Raw genomic sequence first — 5205 nt, 5'->3', positions numbered from 1 at the left:
AAGGCTGTAAAGATTTTTCAAGTCAGAGGACTCTAAATGCCTTGGGAAGAAAGGCAGGTACTCTTAAAATAATGCCATTCTTTTTAAATGGTACTGTGACATTCAGACTGGGCGTATTTTAAATAGTTCTGACAGACAACTATTTTGATTTACAACTGATGTGACTCACTGCCAATTCCAAATCTGTTCACTTACCAGGTGAAACAACTCTTCTCTCTTCCATTTTATGTTTTGAATAATTTGAATGCTATCCAAATGGTCCATTTTGGTCAGCATTTCTAAAGGTCTTCCACAGTTAGTGTTAGAAAGTGGATTAAAATGCTTGATTTGCTTTTCTCCTTGAGATCACGAACTGTTACAGCGCTACGCAGTCCACAGAATCTGCCAGCTCCCAGACTCTGGATTCCAACAACAAAGTTCATGAACACAATAGTTTTGTGACAAAACAAAGGTCTAATAGACTACATTTCTACGTGGTGAAGGACATGGATGCTTAAGAAAATGCAGCTTTGACCTGATCATGTTAGTGGTGTGAGGATCAAGGAGAGAAGAAAGGTGAGGATGCCAGGTGAACTTAGTTGGATGATGAAGAAACATCTGTGAATTGTAACAATGAATGTTTTCAGCTTATGATGTCTTTAACCCTGTTCTAGCTTTGTAATCATAGAATCATTAAGGTTGGAAAAGTCCTCTAAGATCAACAAGTCCAATCATCAACTAAATCACGTACCTAAGTGCCACATCTGTGTTGCCACTTGCAGTCTTTGCAGTGGTATTGTAGCAATAGTTGGTCGTTACATCTAAAAGTAGTCTTGGTTTGTTTTTTTGTTTTAGAAAAAAAAAAAGAAAAATTGATGCTGCAGTTTCAGCTTCTCTACCTTTTGCTTTATGCACTTAAATTATATTTGTGAATCTATCTTAACTTGCTGCTGTTCATGATTGTGAGGCTTACATATACATTACTAACAGAGAGGCCCAAGAGAACAAAGCAAGTAATATAAATCCAAGCAATATGTTCTGTCGCCATAACATTCAGGAAACAAACTTGGTTTTTTTTCTGTAATAGCAGCTTCTAGGACAGAACTGGTCTGAAGTACTTAAAAGAGTTACCAGGAAGTTTAATCAAACTGAATATGGTTGAGTAGTACCTTTTGGCAACACTTAAGCCAAAGTCATAATAAGAGACAGAAATTGGATTGCGTGATCCGTGATAGATAAGTTTCTTTAATAACAACAGCAACAAAAAAAGGGAATCTATTTAAAGCAGTAAGTGAAACGAAACTGATGCCAATGTAGGTATCAAGTTAAACAGTGGCATTGGTTTTTCAGACATTGAATTTTTAGAGTAGCATCTAAAATATTCTGTGTATAGCAGTACCAGTAGTTCCTTTTGAACTGTTTAAGAAACTGATCACAGAATTAGGTATTTTTCTGCATGCTGTACAAGAATGCAGGCAGAAGACTTTCTCTTCTCCACTCTAAAAAAGCAATAAAAAAAATGTGGACTTATGCTGAGAGAAAATGTTAGGAATATTGTGTGTATATATATGAACATAAAGATTAATGTTTTGAAATTACTACATTTATTAATATGCATTCAAGGCATTCACAAACCTCATTTGAATAGTGGCCATTTAAAACTGATTTTTAACTTTCTTTTCTGTCTTTAAAGCTAAAACTTTGGAAAGTCGCTGGTTGAAATTGGGTTCCTAATACCTCTGTAAGCAGCATCTGTTAGATAGTTATGTTGTAGTCTTAACATAAACATGTATTGACTTCTGTGAGGTTAATTAACTATTGCTGTTAATACTGTTAATTTTAAGGTTAATGTTTGTGGATTAGCTTAAATCTGAACTTTCCAACAGATGATAAATACAAAGAGCCAGTGTTTCATCATGCAAGTGCATAGAGAATCTTCAGATGTTTGGAGTGTCTGATACTTGTTTCTACATGGACTTGTTTTGTGGTATGCCTTACTCATTTCTGGGTAGGTAAATCCTGTGAGATTCACCCTTGTGGTGGTGGTGGGTTTTTTTTCCTGTTAATTGTGAAAGTATGTCCAGAATGGATGTTCTCTGCTGCACTCAGCGTTCTGGAGGCAGTAGTCATCTTTTCAAATTTAGTTGTTGTATGCCAGGATGGGTACCTTATTCCACGCTGCTCAGTGATTCCACCACCATCTGTTTGTCTTAAATTAATACATTCCAAAGTATATTGCCTTTTTCCACTTCTTCCACAGAACTTTTTTCCCTTGTTATATTTATTTTCCTCTTTAAGAATCCCTTCTCATTTTTGAAAGTGCTTATTCTCAAAACAAGTTACAGCTAACCAGCAAGAGGTTATTTCAGTTTTGGTTGGTTTATTTGTTTGTTTTCAAAGGAATCAATGTGCTTGTGGCCGGTGTAAAAACTTGAGGAAAGAAGTTTTATTTCCAGTGGTTCTTGCTTTAGTTCTCTCATCAACAGATTTATTTTTTAATTGGCTTAGTTCTTCCTACTAGTAGCTACAAGCTAATCCTGTGCTGAACAATGTTTCTGAGGGTACTTCTATTTTTTGTGTAGTGTTCATAGCTTATGGAAATTTTGTAATCTGTTTCGAGTTACAGGCCATATAATTATTTTTTATAATTGATCCTGGTTTCCATGATACCTTGAAAACAACAGAAGAAAAGGTTGGGAGAAATTTGAAGATGATGTAGACTGTGCAAAAGCTGGGGGTGAAAGTGGCGATTCTGTTCCTAGGAAAATTTTGTTTGAAATGCTTCAGTCAATAGTTTCCTTCACTTTCACAGAATTCCACTTCATCTTCCACATGTGTATTCCAGTTTATTACTGAGTTGCCTTTTAAGTTTGTTTCCTGTTTGAAAGGTATGTTTACTCTTGCTTTGTGTGTGTTGCTGATGGAGATCACACGTTCAAGCATCTGTATTCACATAAACAACTTAGTTCACTAATGTCCACTTAAAACTTACAGGAAAAAAATCTCACACGTACAGGAAAAAAATTACAGGTAAACAATAGCACTTTCAATGCACTTCAATTTGTTTGAATAGAATACTCAAGATTGTTTTTTGTTTGTTTTCCTGAGAAAGCTGTGTAGCTTGGTGCACAGTAGTTGGTTGTGGGGTTAAGTTGGATTTGCAAATGTTTTTCTGATGTTTACTTTGTTTTCTTGTGACTGTTATGGTTCAAGTGTTTGTTTTGCAAACATAGAAATCCTGAGCTTCCATGGCATTGTAAATGAGCAAATTCTTTTCTAATTTACTCTCATTCTTGGTTGCTGTAATGGTGGTTGGTTGGCTTTACAAGAAGGGCTGTGCTTATCTATATGCATGCAAAAAAGTCTTTTGCAAAAGCATAGAAAAGACACCAGAAGGCACATATCTATAGCTCTTACCCAGAATGGCATCCTTTTGGATGGAAACCAGTGGTGTTAATGAGTGCACAGGTTTGTTTCTTTTTGCACTGTTCAAACCCCAAATTTGCTTGTGTGGTATAAAGATTGTTGCAGCTTATACAAAATTTAGAGCCACAAATGTCTGTATATGTATGTATATATATATATATATATATTTATATAGTAATTTAATGTATAGTACTTCTATTCAAATGTAAACTACTTTCTCTTTAAAAAAGTGGTCTATGTTGTGATTATGGGTATTCATGGGGAGAAATACAAAAGTTACAAGGGCAGTGATCGCTGTGTAGTAATGAGAACAAGCAGGACAAGTCCAGGGAGACTTGATAGAAGGAAGAAAGTCCTGCAGGTGTGAAAGGAGACGTCCCTGTGAGGAGGGCTGAGCTGGAGGGAGCTCCTGGCCCTGGGAAGGGTTTGCAAGCCCATCACAAAGGTTCAGTGCAGATCCAGTTTCTGGGGTAGTAGAGTGAGGGAGGGCTGAGTTCATGGGGAAGATATACACGTGTGAGAAAAAAAGCCTGTCTTGTCCTTAGAACCAACAGAGCTGCTTAAGTTTTGGGGAGTACCAAAGGCAATTAAATATCTTCTCCTAGTCTGATGAAGAAACAGCTCTTAGGGTTTAAACCCAGGAGATGCCTCTTCTTTACACATTACCAAGGAAAATGCCTTTTCTTCCCATCTAAATTAACTTGATGCTCCCCTCATCCCTCTGACTGCTGCCCTGTCTACCTCAAATACACTCCAACCAAACCTCTCCTCACATTTATTAGGGCTTCGATCCAAGTCCTCTGTCCTGTTTCGTCATTATGTTGTTGAAAGTAATTAATGACTTCACTGCACGAGTAAAGGTTTGCTTCTGTCAGTTTTTCATTGTCTCCCTTGGATCTAAGTTCATGTATTCCTTTAATTATTTTTTATCCTTGCTTTGTGACTAATCATCCATTTTGGTATGGATAGTAGCTGGCTGTTCATTTGAGTTTGTTGTTGGCAAACTTAGAATATGCTCCTGTACACTTGTTCAAACAGATGTGTTCTTACGTTAGGTAGAAGGAATCTGGGATAGGAAGTGCAGTGTAGCTGAGGATGAGGCTTTGGAAAGGCACTGCTCTTCATGGAACACTGAGAAGATTCTTTCTGGTCTACCCTTCCCTGCCAAGCAAACTTTCTTATGAGTAAACATGTGAACCTGTTCCATTCACGATGATAATATCAATACAACCCATTAGTGGATGAAAAAGGCACATATAAAACACACTGTGTTGCTTTTTTAGGTCAGAAGCTATCCAGCAGGTCTATCCAACAAGCACCAACTAAGGTATGATTTGTGGGAAGAGAGGGAAGGCAAAAATTGTATCACATGACAGGAGTGTGGGTGGGTTGGTTTTCTAGAGCTAGATGTTGCATCTTACTATCATTCCATTTATAACCCATCTAACAAATTACATGTTTATTTTTTAAAGTGATTTGATGTGTTTTCTGAGGAGTCTTCAAAGGAATTATAGTAACAGTAATACTTTTTATCATAGGGGGTATTAGTAGGTGTTTGCCATATAGGGTCACATCCTGTTCTAGTACAGTAAGAGGTTAAAAATCCTCAAAAGCTTTCTGACATCAAGTACTAAGTGTTCCTCTCCCAAGGGGTCTTCCCTGTCTAGAAAATTAAGTGCATTGGGTGCTGCAGCAGTAAAACCTCACTAATCAGTGGTCCACTAATCTATACTAGATAGAAAAAACCTTGCAAAAGGCATGTATATGACAACTTGAGCAAAACTTTTTTCCGTACTGGGG

Source organism: Lagopus leucura, unplaced genomic scaffold (genome assembly GCF_019238085.1).
Source record: "Lagopus leucura isolate 7727_CA_CO unplaced genomic scaffold, USGS_WTPT01 Super-Scaffold_100012, whole genome shotgun sequence".
NCBI lineage: Eukaryota > Metazoa > Chordata > Aves > Galliformes > Phasianidae > Lagopus > Lagopus leucura.
This window is presented reverse-complemented; position numbering follows the sequence as displayed.